This window comes from Gopherus flavomarginatus, chromosome 5, assembly GCF_025201925.1.
Source record: "Gopherus flavomarginatus isolate rGopFla2 chromosome 5, rGopFla2.mat.asm, whole genome shotgun sequence".
NCBI lineage: Eukaryota > Metazoa > Chordata > Testudines > Testudinidae > Gopherus > Gopherus flavomarginatus.
Genome location: NC_066621.1, coordinates 43,271,039 through 43,290,248, shown reverse-complemented (window position 1 = coordinate 43,290,248; position 19,210 = coordinate 43,271,039). Strand labels below are relative to the sequence as shown.

Sequence of the window (19,210 nt, the reverse complement as noted above, 5' to 3'; positions counted from 1 at the left end):
CTCTCTGGAAGTGCAAATTCAGCCTCTAGGCGTCGAACCTCGGAGGTCCAGTCCTCACTGAATCTTTCACCCTTCCCTTCACAAATATTATGGAGGGTACAGCACGCAGATATAACAGCGGAGATGCTGCTTTCCCCCAAATCTAGCTTCCCATAAAGACAACTCCAGCGGGCTTTCAAACGGCCAAAAGCACACTCCACAGTCATTCTGCACCGGCTCAGCCTGTAGTTGAACCGGTCCTTGCTCCTGTCAAGCTTCCCTGTATACGGCTTCATGAGCCATGGCATTAAGGGGTAAGCGGGGTCTCCAAGGATCACAGTGGGCATTTCGACGTCCCCTACTGTGATCTTGCGGTCTGGGAAAAAAGTCCCGGCCATCAGCTTCCTGAACAGGGCACTGTTCCGAAAGATGCGTGCATCAGGCATCTTTCCAGGCCATCCTGAGTAAATGTCAGTGAAACGCCCACGGTGATCCACAAGGGCTTGGAGAACCACGGAGAAATCCCTCTTGCGATTAATGTACTCTGATGCCAGGTGGGGTGGTGACAGAATAGGAATATGCGTCCCATCTATTGCCCCTCCACAGTTAGGGAAACCCATTTGTGCAAAGCCATCCACAATGTCCTGCACGTTCCCCAGAGTCACAGTTCTTCTTAGCAGGGTGCAATTAATGGCTGTGCAAACTTGCATCAGCACTATTCCAACGGTGGACTCCAAACTGGTTCGCCACCAATCGGTAGCTGTCTGGAGTTGCCAGCTTCCAGATTGCAATAGCCACCCGCTTCTCCACTGGCAGGGCAGCTCTCAATCTCGCGTCCCTGCACCGCAGGGTAGGGGGGAGCTCAGCACACAGTCCCATGAAAGTGGCTTTTCTCATCCGAAAGTTCTGCAGCCACTGCTCATCATCCCAGGCTTGCAGGACGATGTGATCCCACCACTCAGTGCTCGTTTCCCGAGCCCAAAGGCGCCGTTCCACCGTGCTGAGCACGTCTGTTACTGCCACAAGCAATTTACTGTCTTGAGCGTCAGGCGAATCAATATCATTGTCTGACTCCTCACTGTCACCTTGCAGCTGAAGGAATAGCTCCACTGCCATGCGTGATGTGCTGGCAACATTCATCAGCAAGGTCCTCAGCAGCTCGGGCTCCATTTGTAACAGAAATCGCGCTGCAGACTCACAATGCCGCCAAACTGCTCGGAATGTGTAGCAAAGCACCACGGGGCGTTGGAACAGGAAGCGGAAAGACCCGCACCCTTCCATCCCCTTCCCACAAGCCACAGCGCCAAAATGGGACGAGGTGCTCTGTGGGATAGCTGCCCACAATGCACCACTCCCAACAGCGCTGCAAGTGCTGCAAATGTGGCCACACTGCAGCGCTGGCCCTACACAGCTGTACGAACACAGCTGTAACTACCAGCACTGCAGAACTGTAAGTGTAGCCATGGCCTAAGATTTGCTTGTTCCACACACTCTCCTGTTTTCTATCTTACTGAAACCAGCTGTAACATCAACCCAGTTAGACCACTCATTCAAAGCAAGGTAGTTAAAAAAAGGAACCACAGTTCAGCATGCTTTTTCTCTGTTATAACAAAATAACAGTGAATACCAGCCCAGCTGGTTTTCCCAAACAAACAAATAATATTGCTGACCTCCTCAGCTAAATCTACCTGTTAATCCTGCCCACTATGTTATCTTTGCGACTCTTTAGGACGTTTATACTGCCCTGACCAAAAGTTAACTTTTAACCAGATATGCCCCTGACTCATATTCCCCTATGATTTCAGGGAACAACAGCCTTTTTCACATTTGATGTATGTAGTGTAGTTGCAGCCATCTGGGTCCCAGGATACAAGGTAGGTGAGATATCTTCTACTGGACATCTGTTGGTGAGAGACAAGCTTCAAAGCCCTGAAAAAGAACTCTTTTGGCTTGAAAGCTTCTCTCTCTCACCAACAGAAGCTGGTCCAATAAAATATATTACTTCACTCACTTTGTCTCTCTGTAACACCTTTTGTGTCAGAGAACACAAAGTAAAATGCTGTGTTAAAAAAAAATCAGGATCTCAGATCTGAAAAATCATAAACTCACAAAGAAGGCAGTTACAGGACCTGTTCATTTAATCAAGTGTATAAAAAAAAAAAGGACTTGGAATTAGGAAGTAGACATTTGAAAAATACTATTGCATGTTCTAGTGAACAAGCTCCTAGAACACAGCAGAACAACCACTGTCTATCTATATCTGAAACAACATCAGGTTAATTGAGAAAAGATTTAGTCAAACAAAACATCTTAGAAAACATATTACATAAAATTGGGGCATTTAGCATCAGGCTGTTCTGCAAGCAGAGATTTTTTTGGGAATGTTATTGGTAGAAAGAACCCCCCCTTCATTCACAGATCTAATGACTGTGTAGGGTGGAGGAATACAAAGGCAGCTGAAGATCACCTCCTCTGCCCCCCCCCCCCCAGCTCCCTTGCCCTTAAGATATCCAAGCACTCTCGACCCCTGCACTCATTTTAGCCACTTGCTTCCCACCCATTTTATGACCCATCTGCTACAGAACCAGAAAACTCTTTGGTTTCCCCTGCGGTAGCAGAGGCCTGCCACTTCCCCAGTAGTTAAGAGGCCAAACCTTCGGAGTCACAGTACATTTTAAAACATTTAGATAAAATGTCTGGTTTCTTCTAAGTAATAATAATAGCAGTAAGAGCTCAGAAGATGCAAATTAGTAAATGCAAAGCAACTGAATAAAACAGAAGTGCAGATTTCTAAGGCTACAAGATTCAGCCATATCTCAATATCTGGTGAGCGATTGTATCTCCACCATCACCTCCAAACCAACTTAACAATTTAAGAAGTGGTCTTCACAGTATTTTAATAATATTTACAGATTATTATGAAATGTGTGCTCTGTACATAAATGCTAATTAAATGCCTGATGACAAACCAAGTACACAAAATAAAAAAAGGCTCTTCTACTATTCTCTTTTCAAGATTAAAGGTTAATGATTCCTTGGAGAAACAGTAAGTAGAGAATGCAGTCTCATCACAAGCAGGGAGCCCAGAGAATATCAGTGAGACCTAAAAATACACTTGCAACTGTGGTCCATTAGGTGAGCACTTGTGGCAAACAGCAGCAGTGGAGAGAGGGGGGCAAGAAAGTGATATTGACAAGTTACAGTTACATTGTTTAAAGAGTTGGGGAGAAGGGCATCACTGGAAAGTACATTACACCCAATTCTAGTTAGAAAATTCACAGCACACTCACTTTCACTGAGCTACATTAAACTTTCAGTTTAAAATTGGAATCTAATAGGCCTTGGGAAACATTGTGCAATTGGCTTAGAGTCTTTGTGTGTTCTTCAACAGCTATATTTCAAAAGAAAAACCACAAGAGTGAAGCCTTCATCTCTATAAACATGCACAAAAATAAGAGTTACTTCACAAACAGACGTTATCAGAAGAAGCTGTACATGGTAGAACATATGTTTTAAGAGGCATCCCAGTTTTCTGAGAGATTCCAACCATGGGAATTGTTAAACTTTAGGCTCTTCAGAAACAATGAGCCAATCGTTTTCTTCCTTATCCCTTTCTTCAAAGGGGCCAGAAAGGTTATTTAAATTATCTTTGGGTCAAACACTTTTCCAGTTATTGGAAAGAGAAAAGACAAACCCAGAAGTAATATAATTTCCTGTTTGCCTTTGCTTTGACAGTCAACTGGCATATCATTTGGCTGGACCTAGGTAAAACTCAACAGCACGCTCTAGGTTTGACACAGTTTGGCATTTAGAATAGGGCATGGTAAAGTCCAAGGTTTTGCACTAAACTTAGTGAAGTCCAAGGCTGTGGCAAGCTTCAGAAGTGCTTCAGTTATGTCTATGTTACAAGACTATGTTGGGTGTTATAACCAAGGGACACAGTACTGCAATTAAGGCAGGTAGCTACTGAAACAATAGTACTGAAAGAAGTTTGAGCTTCCTGAAATCATCTTAACTTGATATTAAACAGAAGAGAATATTTTCACCATTGATCACACTAGAAACAGCCAACTAATTTTCTAAATTAGTGCAGCTGAACATACCTCTAACATAGCATGTATGTGAAGTGCTTTAAAAAGTCTACAATGTTTACTAATTAAAATTGATAAATCCTTTCCAGGTGGTGGGAACACTCTCAACAGATGGGAAAACTTAATCTTTGTACCTTACTTCTGAACATGACTTTTTTCCATGTGAATATTTAACTATCTTAAAAACTAGAGAGAAAAGACAGTTATATTGCTAGAAACTAAAACATTGTGCCTGTGTGATTTGTGAAACTGTTTCCTGTTTCTACTTGTTCTATCTGCAGCAAAGGCAGGTTAGAAAGCCAAACATTTTTTCAGTGACCCTTTTTGTGTCTTGACATATGATATAAAAATAAATAATAAGTCTGATTATAAATAAAAATCCCCACAAAAATTTTAGAGATTGGAGGCAGATTGAAGAGAATTTTGGCATACTCTGAGGAGTCTTCTGATTCCTGTTGTTGTGGCTCATAAGTGTATTAGTCAAGACTTTCTTCGCCATCTAAGCAAAGTATACAAACCATGTCATCCTGTAGCAACTGGCTTAAGGTAGACATTCCAGCTGGCAGTAAAACTGCAGTAGCTAAAACACAACACAGTCAGTACCAATGTTTCAGAATGACTTCCACTTTGCCATCAGTTTCACAGTTTAATGGTAAGCAACTATTCTGCACAGCCATGCCAGCAATCTCCTTTCCATTATAACCAACAGATGAACTGCAAAAAATTATACTGCAAGATCTCACACAGGAGTAATCATTAGCCTAAATCAAAATATCTTCACCTGGATGTGGGTTTGATAAAGGTCATATGCCACAGAACAGCAAAAAGGTGAAAACACTGTTGTTTGCCTTATTTTTCCCTGATCTCAGGAATTTACCATAGTTTCTACTTTCAGCTAAGTACAGCTGGGTGGAAACAAAAGCCTAATTATCACAGAGGGGAAAACATGAGAGTCATTCACCTGGCAGTTCAGAGATGAGGTAGTAGAACAGCCTGCCTTGCTGCCTCTTCAGATCTCCAACAAACTCGCAGTAAGCTCCAAAAGAAAAAAAATGGTAAAAAAAAAAACAAAAACAAACAAAAAAAAAAACACCTCATTCTCTGTCATTCCTCTTTTTTCCGATGCAAATTTATTTTCAGAAACCAGGTCCTATTCCTTATGAATAAGGTCCACAGTTCCAAGAGACATCTCACTCTCAGCGGTTATTCACGCTCTCTCATAGAAAAGTGACCACCTCATTATGTCAAAAATACAGCACTAGATTCACATAAAAGTAAAATGCTGGATTTTTATAGTACTGTAATAATTTCCTTAAAATATAAACTATGATTACACATACTTCAAGCTGAACTCCCTTATGTCTATCCCAGTTTGGATGCTGCAGAAGAACTGAAGTCTATCAACTCATCTTGTTTGATGTTTCCATGAAACACAATCTGTGAAGCACAATCAGGCTCACTGCTCCCTCCCTGTCTGCTACCATTGATGTTAAACACACTATTGGGCTGCATCTACACTTGCAAAAATAATAATTATAATCTCTCAATTCACTGTTAGCACAGTTCACAAGCTATTTGTGTGCAAGTGTGTCTGCAAGAGCAGACTTAACTCTGCCTATTGTCCTGCTAGCACTCTACCTTTGCCAGCTGCATAGATACTGCAGTCAAAAGTGCAAAATAAACAGAAAAATTAAATACATTTTTCTTTTGTCTTTCAATTTTAAAAGTTGTAGGTATTATTTTTAATAGCAAGAACGAGATTTTCAGGTAAAAATGTGATTTTCAAGTTGGTGGCCTTTTACAATGTGGCCTACTATATTAAAATATCTGTAAACTCATCAACTTGAAAATAGATAAAATATGCTTCAGAAAACAAAGTCAGATGAGACAGCCAGCAATTCATTTGCACACTGTAATTATCAAGTTACTTCAAACAGATGATGCAAGTTCCAAATCAAATGGCTATCAATCAGTAAAATCAATTAACTGAAAAGTCAAAACAGTGGCAAGTTTTCTAAGAGAAATAAAAATTACCTGTCAATTTAGAATATAGGAAAGAGACAAAAGAAAAAAAGATGTAGGAGGCAAAACAACTCAAGGCTGTGCCTATACTAGGATTCCTCCCCCATAAAGTTTCCAATATCACTATGAAAATTTTAGCTCTACTGTGGTAACAACGATGGGGGGGGACACTAGTACAGGGTTTCCTCAACCCATGGATCAGAACCCAAAATTAGGTTGCCAGAATGTTTCAAAGGGTCACATGGTAGCCCCTGTCCTACAGGGCTGCTTGGGTTCATCTCCTTGAGCCAGGCACTACAACTTCTGGGGTCCCAGCACAACTGTGCTGTGGCCCAACTGTCATGATGTCAGGAGTCTGGGTAGGCCAAATTTGAGTGAGTCACACTGAAACTCCATGAGCCAAGTCACAACTCTACTCACACAATCTTGGTCCAGTCAGTGGGGCGGGGCCAAACCTGAGCAGCGATGCAATCCCGGAGGTTGCAGCGCCCAGAGCCAACCCCAGCCAGCCCCACAGCAAAGAAGCTGCAGGAGCCACCACTGTCGGGTGAGTGCAGGGCAGGACCCAACCCAAATCACTCGGGGAGTGGGGGGCGAGGACTGGACTTAAACCATCCCAGGGCTCCACCCCCAGACCATTTACTGGGTCGTGACAGGCCATAAACATTTACAAATGGATCATGAGCTCAAAAAGGAGTTTGGATGGTATAACCTCATTGCTCACAGCTGTGGATTGTCCACACCCCTGAGCAACAGTTAGACTAACATAAGTCTGCAGTGTAGACCAGGGCTCAATGAAATAGTAGCTAAAATTGTGATGTCGGCTTGAAGCCTTATCTACACTAACGCTCCTGCTGCAGAGGCTCAATCAGTGACCATGGCGTGAAATTGTAGGATAACATTCCTAATGAAGACTAAGCTCTAGAACTGAAGACTCTGCTCTATAGGAATTAATGCTCTGCACAATTAGAAGAAAGGTAACTGAATCCACTACTGCCCAACCAAGCCAACATGGGAGATGAGTAATAAAAACCAGTTGTGATCTCTAACTTGTACACCTCTACCCCAATATAACGGGGCCCAACATAACACAAATTCAGATATAATGCGGTAAAGCAGTACTCTCGGGGGGGGGGGGCGTGGCTGCGCACTCCAGCAGATCCAAGCAAGTTTGATATAATGCGGTTTCACCTACAGCGCGGTAAGATTTTTTGGCTCCTGAGGACAGCATTATATCGGGATAGAGGTATATTCCAGAGTTTTCACTAATCAATTAATAGTTTGTTCTACACAGCCCATACTAGAGAATTCTGTTCATTGGAGTATCAGTTTGGTAATTTAGGGTCACATTCAGGTTTGTTTTGAATACAACTCCATTAACTTCTGGGCTGCTTTATCCACTTTCATCATGGCAGAATTTGGCCCTAAGGGTAGCTGACTATTCATGCTTAAAGATGCCAAAAAATTCTTCACTGGTGTGAATCTGTTGCTCACATAAGGCAGTATTTAAACAACGACCTCATAACATGAAACTAATCAAAAACATGAAATTCAGTAGAATGCCAAACATACCTTAGACTGGGGATCAGATTTTTCTAGAATTTTACATACTCATGTATAGCTATTAGGAAGCTTAACTGAACACTTCTTGCTATGCCGTTCAAAGAATGCCAGAACTCATGTCCTCAGAAAATTGTGTGAAGAAGCACTTGGTTCTGAAGCACTTAAATGGGGACCCAGATAAAAAGAGGATTCTTACTATTGGCTATTTATAGTAGTCATTCATGACAGGACAGTAGTAGTATTAATAGCTTTCCAAGTTTAAAAAATAGTGGTAAGACAGCAGAAGCTCAGAATCAGGGTAGCTATCTCATTTCTGTGTCACGTGACACCCCTGCAAAAACTGATGTCTAAATTTGCCTGTGAACACCCTCCAAGCGCTGTTATTCGCGTAAGTATTTCTATTTCAAAGCAGTGCTCTATTTTCCTCAAATTCTACTCATCTTACTGATATCTAATCATGCTATTCAACTTTAGCAGGTAAAGAGCCCAAGACACACACAGAAACTCACTGCACTTAATACTTATCAGTACAACTGATACTACAGTGACTATGAGAAAGTTGTATTTTAAAACTATTAATACATCAGACACACAACACTGTGTGGAGAAATTTGCAAAGCAAAAGTGACAACAAATATTCACTGCACAGAAATGGCTTGAGACTTGCATGAGCCAAAATGTTCTACCTGACAGCTGAATCTGATGGCTTTAGCAAAAGGATGGAGCAAAAGGAATACAGACATAATCAGAGACAGACAGACAATTGATGTTTCAGATGTACATAGCCTTCAAACCTGAATTAAAGAAACATTCAGTTTAACTACTATTTAACTTGGATGAAAACAAAATTGACTGACTCTAGCAAACAATTATACTGGGGTTATAGCACCACTACAGTTAAGACTGGCACTAGCTTACTGTTTAACAGCCAAATTTTGAAAAGTACTTTAAAATCTGCATGCTGACTGATTTGTCGTGAAAACTTCTGTAAGTCCATGGTATAGAGTTAGTAGTCCAAATTTTAGGTTGTTTGAGCAAGGGGTTCCTAAGATACAGCACCCTCCCACCCCAAAGTCACATCATCCAAGTTTAACAGTTTTTCATTTTTTTTAGAATACGTGGGGCTCAACCCAAGACTCTCTCCTTTTGAAACTCATACCACCTACCCTAGATTGATCTGACCTACTGTCTGACACTGTCACTTTGGGAAAGTAATATTTAAAAAGTTATTTGGGGTAAGAGTTGCATTTACAGTGTGCATCTACAGTGATGAGCCAAAGTCCTTCACACATGTGCCGCAACACTGGGGATATGTTGCAAGCCAGAATGTTTACAGACAACCTGATATCTGAGTCTTTGGGTGGCTTGCTGGGGCCAATGGCAAAGAACAAGCTGCACCTATGTATTGCAGCGTAGATATAGTCAAGCTCACAATACAAATCCCGTGGCACCAAGTTTCAGAGCACAGGTAAACTGACTTGGGCTCATGGGGCTTTGGCTGCGGGCCTAAAAATAGCAGCGTAGATGTTCAGGCTTGAGCTGGAGTCCAGACTCTGAGACCCCATAAGGGAGGGAGGGTCTCCAAGTCTTGGCCCCAGTCCAAGCCTGAACATCTCCACCGTTATTTTATAGCTCGCAAGCTCATGCCAATTGAGGCCATGCTGTAGGTCTTTTTATTGTAGTGTAAGTGTATCCCTGGATTCCTGTGGTCAGCCTTGGGCAGCTGAGAATGTGCATTGTTCACATTAGCTGTTCTTGACCTGCATTCTATGGGAGATCCTTTTGGAAGTTTTACCCAGATTTCTACTTTAATTCTGCCACTTACCTCCTTTCTCCTCCTAAATTTGGGCAATGCTGAGGAGGAGGAAGGAGGGTGAGGGGGAAAGAAACAAAAATCAGTAAGGCTGACCTGCATGTAGACCTGACCAACAAAAACCCACTGAGGCCCAAGCAGAAGCATAATGGGGGATCTAGTTACAAAGTTTGATTTTGAAGTGCAGAAATGGCTCCAGAGTTCCCAAACCATGCTAATAACTTGCATGGTCCAAGTTCTTACTATAGTTTAGGAATACGATTAAAGACCCACCTACCCTATTAAACAGAATTGTGTTGTAACCAAGTCACCCAACACAACACTCTTTTTGGGTTCCTAGGCCCCCTTGGGAACTGTGAAAAGGTTTCAGGGGGTGTGCCAAAATAAACCATAGAGCAGGGCCAGCGTTAAGACTCGCTGGGGTCCAGGGCAGAAAGCCAAAGCCAAGCCCCACCACTGGGGGCTGAAGCCAAAGCCCAAGCAATTTAGCTATGCGTGGGGCCCCATGCAATTGCCCTGCTTGTTACCCCCTAACACCAGCCCTGGTTTTTAATCTACTGGATATTCAGTAAAACAATTGTTGCAGCACAGGTGGTCCGTGTAGGTTTTACAGCATGTTGGGGGGAAGGGGGCCTCAGAAAGAAAAATGTTAAGAACCACTGGCATAGAGAGCACCTTATTCCCAAACCCGCTGGGGCGGATATCCTTGTGGACTTGGCACGGAACCTTCAGCTGAAGTCGGAGAAGACAGACATTCTGTTTAGTCCAATGCTATCAACTGATATAGAGTTATACAGTAATAATGAACAGTCCATTATAGCTCCCCATTGGAGAAGTCATGAAGACATGTACAGATACACACACAAAAAAAAAAAGCTTTGACTTTGAACCACCCCAGTCTCTTGGGTTTCATAAACTGACTGCTACTTCCAGTACAGTGAGACTATGTCAGAGGTGAGGAGTGAGAAGGGTTTCAGGAAACTTAGTGACAAACAAGGGAGTAGTCCCAAATACAAACTTCAAAACCATACTACCCTTTCACACATATACACACCATGTCCTCAGGTGCAGATATTAAACAGTCCTGTTTCCCTTGCTGAACCATCTTCAGTCAGCAGGTCAGAGCTGATCACGAGTGGAGAGGGCTGAAAGTAACAACCCAGTGTCCCCAGCAAGGATTCTAAGGACTCAAACCAGTTTAGCTAACGTAGAGAGTAAAATTATGCTGGGGGCCAAATGCCAAGCGAGAGTGGAGATACCCTTTTGGAGGTATCGTTTCTCCAGGCTGTTCTGCCTACTATATTAGCAACTATAAAACCCTTCCCCTTCAGGCAATTCTTGAGAGAAAAGAAAACCATCTGCTGGGGGGCATGGCAGAGAAGGACAAATGAAAGTTCTATAAATTGAACAGGCAAGAGATTGTACTGTTTTTTATTATTTCTCCCTGTATCTCAATGGATTTCAATAAAAATTCTGCTTTTCTTCTAGAAGTTGTGTGCTTCTGTGATAGTCCAATGTGAAACAGAACTTGAAGTTTTTTAGGTTTTGGGTTTTTTTTAAAAGGCACTGATCTAAATTGAATGGCATGTTTCATGCTGCCCTATTTGTACAGCTGCATATAGGGGAACTGACTGGTAAATGGTTATAGCGTTTTCCATACCTAAGTCACCAATTCAAAACCAGTTCTGACTAACAGTAACTAAGTCATGTAACTTTTACTTGTTTGGAGGCCTATGCAAAATGAGCTGGCAAACTCAGGGATTCTCTATGCTGCTGCCTCATTTTTAAGCACAGCTGTACCACTTCAGTGGTGATGCTACCTATGCCAACAGGAGGGCTTCTCCGTAGGTACTCCACCTCCTCGAAAGCCAGTAGCAAGGTTCATGGGAGATGCTCTCTCATTGACACAGCGCTGTCTACATTGGGAGTTAGGTCAGTATAACTGCATCCCTCAGTAGTGTGAATATTTCACACCCCTGAGTGAGAAGTTATACCAATATAAATTGCTAATGTAAACCAAGCCTTAGTACGCTTAGAAGGATTAGATTTTTATCAGTAAATGATTTCACTGTACACAAACTGATGACATATTGCAGATAGGCAAACAAAGTGCTACTTGAGCACTTATAGTTTGATTTAAGGATATTTGGTTTGCACAGTAGAACCTCAGAGTTATGAACACCAGAGTTACAAACTGACTCATCAACCACACCCCTCATTTGGAACCAAAAATATGCAATCAGGCATCAGCAGCAGTGACAAAAAAATAAATACATACATACAGTACGGTACTGTGTTAAACGTAAACTACTTAAAAAAGGAAAGTTTAAAAAATTTGACAAGGTAAGAAAACTGTTTCTGTACTTGTTTCATTTAAATTAAGATGGTTAAAAGCAGCATTATTCTTTTGCATAGTAAAATTTCAAAGCTGTATTAAGTCAATATTCAGTTGCAAACTTTTGCAAGAACAAGAGTAACATTTTGTTCAGAGTTACGAACAACCTCCATTCCCGATATTGTATATTTTGACATTTGATATTGACAGTTTGTGTTTTAACTGTTATAAAGCTTAACTTTTTGAATCTCTGCATCTACTGTCATTAAATTGCCTGACACCCTCCCTCTCGTAATATTTTCCAACAACTGCAAAAATTTAAATCAATGGAAATGTAGAAAAAAATGTTTAAAACTCCAAATTTTGCACAACTATGAAATTTTAAACCTGTACATTTTTTAAAATGCTTAAAAATAAACAATGTTACTCATCGAAATTATAAAAAAATCGAATTCTACCCAGTCTAACAATAAACTATTTTGTCAAGGTAGAGGCACATGGGCAAATAAGAATGGGGGAACCTGACTGCAGCAGCCTGAGCTGTACTTACTGCATATATAAATACTAGAGGACTGCCACTCCAGCACACTTCCACAGCAACATGATACAGGTAGAGGAAAGGCTCTATAACGTGCAGTCTAATAACACAGACTGACAGACACACAGCTCAACCTAGTTCAAAGGCAAAACTGCTGCAGCTCTGACATTCACTTATCAGGAAAATACCAGTAGGAAGATATTTTCCTTATTCTCTGCCCAGATACGTTCTTTCTATATAATACAAGCATAGAAAAAGGCATTACTTCAGGCCTGTACTACAATGCATGTTATTCCGTACATCCGTGCAAAAGTCACCTTTTATGACATTCTGGACGTTTAAAGTACATCCTGCTACATAAAAGCCTGATATGTAAAACCAAAACACCTCCCTCCCTTGCCTCCCGAATGCCGCAAGCCAGCTGATTGCCACAGGCAGGAGGGAGGGAGGAGCCTGCACGCTGAATCCTTACTCCTCCCCCCTGCCCCCTGAATGTCGCAAATCAGCTGATTGCTGCGGGCAGGAGGGAAGGGGGAGGAGTGAGGATGCAGAGCACCTCCCCCTCGCCTCCTGCCCGCAGCAGTCAGCTGGCTTGCAGCGTTCAGAAGGCAGGGGAGGGAGGGGGAGCCTGTCCTCGCTCCTCCTCCTCCTGAATGCTGCAAGCCAGCTGATTGTCACAGGCAGGAGGCAAGGGAGAGAGTGGGGAGGAGCGAGGACACAGCGTGCGGAGTAAAGGGAGGGGAAGAGGAGGGTTAAGGGTGGAGCCTTGAGGGAAGAAGTGGCCTGGGCAGGCCAAGGGTTGAGCCCCTCCCCCTGGTGCTTGCAGAGTAGGGGAAGCTGCCGCGGCTGCTGTGCAGCTTGTTTCTCCTAGCCTACAGCACCTTCAGCCTCCTTGTCTCCAGTACCAGTGGAGTAAGGCGGGGGCACCTCCCAACTATAGTACTGTACTGTACGGCAAAAAAAAATTTCCCTGGAACCTAACCATAGGCGGCAGGTTATATATGTTTGCAGTGCTCGAGCACCAGGAACATTCAGGGCTGGGGGCCCTGCTCCAGCAATATTTGGAGCTGGGTCTCTCCCCTGGCCCTGCCTGGATCAGGCTCTGGCCCCCGTGGGTCTCCCCCTGCCCCGCCACGTCCCTGCCTGACAGAAAGCAGCGCCGCGCCTCTACTCTGCTGTCGGAGTAGAGCGGCTCCTGGCAGAACTGGTGTCTGCTGCCCCAGGGTCCTAGCGTCCACCATTCACTAATGGCAAGGCAGGCTGCCCTTACCCTGCCCTTCTACCCTAGCCCTGAGCCACTCCAATACCCCAAACCTCTCATCTCCAGCCAGAGCCCTCATCCCCCTGCACCCTAATCCTCTGCCCCAGCCCTGAGCCCCCTCCCGCAGCATGAACCCCTCATCTTCAGCCCCATCCCTCATCCCTCCGCACCCTGATCCTCTGCCACAGCCCTGAGCCCCCATCATGAATGCCTCATCCTTAGCCTCACAGCCCTCACCCCACACCCCAACCCTCTGCCCTAGCCCTGAGCCCCCCCACATCATGAACCCCTCATCCTCAGCCCCACAGCCCTCGCCCCACAGCCCAACCTCTGCCCTAGCCCTGAACCCCGTCCTGCATCATGAATCCCTCATCCTCAGCCCCACAGCCCTCACCCCTGCACTCCCTCCTATCCCCAAACTCCCTCCCAGAGCATGCACCCCCTCCCACAGCGTGCACTACCTCCCCCTTCCCACATACTCCTTCCCACCCCCAAACTCCCTCCCAGAGCCTGCACCCCCACCCCTTCCTACACCCCCATCTCCAACCCAGAGCCTACACCCAAACTCCATCCCAAAGCCTGCACCCCTCACCCCCTCCTGCACCCCTCACCCCCTCCCAGCTTTGACTCACCGGCTGGACTGGTCACCACTCTGTAGGCTCCAGTTTCCCACTTCTATAGCTGGGAATGGTCTGTCCTGAGGGTGTTGAGTGTTTGGAATTAGTCAGACAGGGCTTAATAGCCAGGTGCTCAGAACTGTGGGGTAGTACTATATTGCATATTCTTCTCTCATCAGATTGGGGGAAGCTAAACAACTGGGCCTGGCTATTAATTTTTGTTATTACTCTGCCAGGCCAGCATCTTTGATCTGGGCATCACACAGTGCTTCACAAACCTTTGTTAATTACACTCTGCCAGGGGGATGGGATTATCTCCAGCATGCATCTGATTGTCACATCCTGCTACATAAAAGCCTGATATGTAAAACCAAAACACCATACAGCTATTTTGCTACGCAGCAAAAACAGAGCTGAAGACTAGTGGGTGGGTTTTTTGGGAGGGGGGTTGGTTTGCTGTTGTGAAAGATATACATTTACATTACCGGAATAATGACATTCCACTAATTAGCTTCTGTAATACTCCGGCTGTAACAGAGAATTGCAATGCTTACCCTCCGTACATTAACCTAGGTAACTGGAGTGACAGGCTTTTTATCAGCTAAGCATACATTCTCCAGGGGCTCAAAACTGCTATCAGTATGACTGCTAAGCAAGGCCAACGGAGGCAAAAACAGTGGGGTCACCTCAGGCAGCAGATTATGTGATTTTACAGTGCAAGTGAGTGAGGCATAAATACTAGAGGCCTTCAAGAGGTAGACTTTTCATTTCCCCTAGTGACTAAAAGGAACAAAAAAAAAAAAAAAAGAGTCAAACACTGGTGCCATTATTTAAATAGACCCTATAAAAAATGATGATTTGAACATGCAGGAGGACTGCTTTACAATTGTTTATATGCATGTTCTCCTAAAAATCTGGAGTTTAGGAATACTTTACAGTATACTGCAAGTCCTAGAGGACTTATTGAATTACAATACCCAATGTAGTTGCATGCCAATTTAAAAAAAAAAAAAAAAAAGCTTCCATTTAAGTTGCTTTTTATATAGAAAAACTCTTCAAGGTTGGGCTTATAATAATTTTTTAAAGTAGCAAGAAGCTAGATCCACCAGTTCCATTACCTCTGCATATTGTAAAGGTTAACCATTTTTCCTGACAAGAAAACATTTGAATTGGGCAGTGTTATGCATTTTTGTTTTCTTTTTTTACCCCTACCCTCTGACCAAATAATTGAGAATACATTTGTATCTCCAATTTAGTTTTACGAAGCTCTGATGCGTCATCTGAAGGGCACTTCCATTGAGCAACCGGTATTTCTTTTCTTGAAACCGCAGTTCTCCTCCACAGCACTAGAAAGTCACATGACTGCTGCAGAAAAGTAGGTGAAAGGTTATGCTGCTGCAGAATGCACTACTGAACAACAAAAGCTCAATTTGTCTTTTACACTCCAGACTACAGATCCTGTTTCACTGCCAGCGGTCTCACAAAATGCGAAGTGCCACTACTAACAAGAAAGGAGAGTTTAAGAGCAGACTTTAAATGCATTCCCCATTTAAAAAAAAAGTCAAAGAGGGAATAAAGCTGTCTTTAATTTAAAGTAGAAAAAAGATACAGCCCAACACAGAACTAAGAATTTGGTACTAAAAAGGGTATTTTGCCCAAATTAAAACTGAAAGAGACTTTTTTCTCTAATTGTTGTCTTTATAGTAGGTAAAAAGTGTTCAGTCTGATTTCCAAGGGTTTTTCTAAATATAATTATTCATTTAAGGAAAAGGTCCATAAGTGAAAGCTGTAGCTCCCCAAAATTTTAAGTGTTAGGAAGCTCAGGCACTACTAGTTAGCTTTCAAGCCATGCCAAAACTGTTGCAGAGCTTGGAACTTGTAACAGGATTGGGGTCTGCTCCTTTAGGTTTCAGGTCTCTCTCTCTCTTCTCCTCAGACTGTCCCATCCCCAAGCTAATGCATCTGATTCTCTCTCCAAATATAGATATAAGGCACTAGTGTGAAGTTTAATACTTTAACAACAGCTTACAAATGTAACCCTCTGGATCTCTGTTGACATTCTGTATTTCTGCTAGTCACATGTTTGTAGTAGTGGTTTTAAGTTGCGTTATCACAATCAATCATTTTCAGTATCCACAAAGTCAGAAACATCAGTCTGAGGACTGGTAGCCACGAAACCTCACTGCTGTAAGTACTGACACAGTGAGAGCAGTTTCTTACCATTATTATTTACAGGTGATAAGGTGTATTATAAGCTGATTAAAGTATATATTCTTTTAGAACTGGAAAGACAAGTAATCAGACACTTAGGGAAGAGAATGGTGTAATAAAAAGAGTTTTAAGACATTCCTCATTCTTAGACCTAGCACTCTTAAAGACACCATGACGCAAAGTGTAATATTTCCTGTTGAAATTGACTCCAAAAATCTAGCCTTTCAAATAAACAAAACAGAAAAGGATATTCACTGATCCCGTAAAGCACAAATAAGCTGAAAGGTAGAAACAGAATTTGGGTTAAGACTTGAAATCTCTTGTACTTGGCTATATCTACACTACTTTTTTTGGAAAATCTCCCCTGGTGCAGCAGATTCACCAGAGGCCGTACATCAGCATACAGACTGCACTGAAAAGGGTTTTAAGTATCTTGAGTGGTATTTTATGTGAATTTCCCTGATGAAATCAGGAGAAGTGCCTCACTTCCAGGTGTTTTCTATATTCAGATGTTAGCTAAGAATACTGACAAGTATGAGATAGTGTTCAAATATGTTACAGTTCCAGCATAATTAGATTGCTTACTGGATGACAGCTGACCATCCCAAACATAGGAAAGAGTGCCATGGTAGAGCACATGTGGGCAGAAAACATCAATGAAAATTTGGAAAGCAGCTCATGATAGCTGATTGTGAAGGGGTTTTCTTTAGCCAACATCCACTCACACTATCCCACTTTCCTAGAGCTACAAATTACACTTGTGGTAAATTTTAACCATGAATTACATGTTATTTATCTTCTAACAGCCTTCGCCATCCCACCATTACCCCTCTCCCCGTATTTATAGCTTCAATGTTCTAAAACTGAAGTCAAGACAAATACAGTCAACAGATACAAAAAGTCACATTTCTGTGATGTACCTGCCCTTTCTTGTGCCTTACAGAGAACTCGAGATAAGATGCTATGGAGTATAATTTACTTTGTGTATTTAATCACAGAAACTGGGTGTTTTGTAGCAGAACAAATGAAAGGTTTCTGCAACTTTCCGGGCCTGAATATTTTAACTTTCATGTATCATGTATAGATATTTCCCTGTAAAATAGCACTGCTGCACAGTTACAGTTTTACATTTGGCCTTATTTCAGAATGTTGCGTTTTTAACTGAGTGATCTCAGTCAGAGAAGGAACACTCGTTCAGATGAGGTGGATGCTGGCCCCAGTGGGGCCGAGCAGTGGGGTGACAGTGAATCAGCTGGAGACCGTTTCTCTTGAAGGAGCTCTGGGTGGGTGAGGCAAAATGACTGACGTTTCATTCATCCCTCAGTGCGGGAGCCGGTGCAGTGAGTCTGCAGTCTGAAGCACCCCTGCAGGAACACCGCAGAGAGACTGGGACACTTGCCTGGGTAGGGGTCGCTTTCAGGATCCCAACAGGCCAGACACCCCGCCACAGCAAGGAGAAGGGGGAGGGGAGGGAACCTCGTTGCTGACAACAGGGAAAAGCTGCACATGCCGCTCTGGAATTCAGTCAAGCTGACGGCAATTACATCCCCCCCCAGCCCCACCCATGAGAGGACCCTGCAGCGCTCACCCACCCCAGCCCCGCATGAGGAGCCCCCAACCCATCGCCCTGCCCACCACGCCCAACCTAAACCCTTCTCTAATGGGGAAGGGCGGGATTCAACCCCCTCGCAGCCCTCTGCCAGGGAGCGACCTCAGCCCCCCGCAGCCCCCTGCCAGAGAGCGACCTCCGGCCACACCCCGCGCAGTGCCCCTGCCCCTGCCTCTGCCATAGGGGCTCCCTGCTGTGGGGCGCAGCTCTACCCCCCGGCCACTGCCGTGTCCCTGCGCAGAGGGGGTGTCACTTACCGGGGCTCGCGGCGACGATGAGGGGACGGACGGAGGCAGGGACAGTTACGGGACAAGCGGCGAAGCGGGGCGCGCGCCGGTCGGTCGCTCACACACGCACACACCCAGCCAAGGCACCGAAGGAGCTGCGCGAGCGCCGCGGCTACCGGCTGCGCGCCGATTGGCTGAACCAGACCAGGGCGGGGCGGAGGCCAGCAGGGGAAGGGGCGCGCAGCCCCGGGAATGGGCGGGGCCTAGAGGGGCAGGGAAGAGGCGCGTGCTGGGCGGGAACGTAGGAAACCGTCTCCTCCCTTGCGCGGAGTCGCTGTCCCTGAAGCGGTCGACGTTGTGACATGGGGCGGGGCTAAATTGGTGACGTGAGGGGGGGGCTAAATGGTAGCAAAGGGCAGGGCAGGGGAGGGATTACGGGGGCTGCTAAGGGGGATCAGGGCTGGGTGTTCGAAGGGAGGGGAGAGGTGGGGGGGTGCTGCTCTCTGGTGAAAAGGGACTAAGGTGAGGCAAAGGCAGGGAACAGCTGGGCTCATGTTAAGGCCCCTTACTAAATCACGTTGCTTTTCATATAGGAATCCTGCCATGGATATTTGCTTTATTAAACACTGTCTAAGTAGGAGGGTGACCACCATTCTGTGTGAAATTCATGCAGGGGCCATCACTCCTTCCTTTAAAGCCAAGATATAAGGAATAGAGGTTTCTTTATAATGAAGGAGAAAAATAATAGCCCTGAGAAAAGCTGGGCAGGCTCGTTTTAGAGAATAGGAGAAGATAAGGAATAAAACAGAAACACTGGATCTAACTGTCCCCTCACATAACTAGGTGTATCTTCCACTGAAGTCAATTTGAGTTGTACCTGCTCAGACCAGTGCTGAATTAGACCCTCATTACATAATGCTGAACCAGTTCAGTTACATTATTTA

General features: G+C 44.2%; 1 protein-coding gene and 1 pseudogene across 1 annotated transcript in view; both read right to left on the bottom strand.

Annotated features, from left to right (window-relative positions):
• The window catches only part of CPT1A (carnitine palmitoyltransferase 1A), a 178,759-nt gene extending 164,460 nt beyond the window's left edge, over window positions 1-14,299 (bottom strand). Inside the window, exon 1 of the mRNA XM_050952846.1 lies at window positions 14,235-14,299. The gene's annotated coding sequence lies outside the window, so the exon portion shown is untranslated. The remainder of the gene's footprint in view (window positions 1-14,234) is intronic.
• Window positions 1-18,463, bottom strand: part of LOC127051063 (carnitine O-palmitoyltransferase 1, liver isoform-like) — a 45,524-nt pseudogene extending 27,061 nt beyond the window's left edge.
• Between the last annotated feature and the right edge of the window lie 747 nt (window positions 18,464-19,210).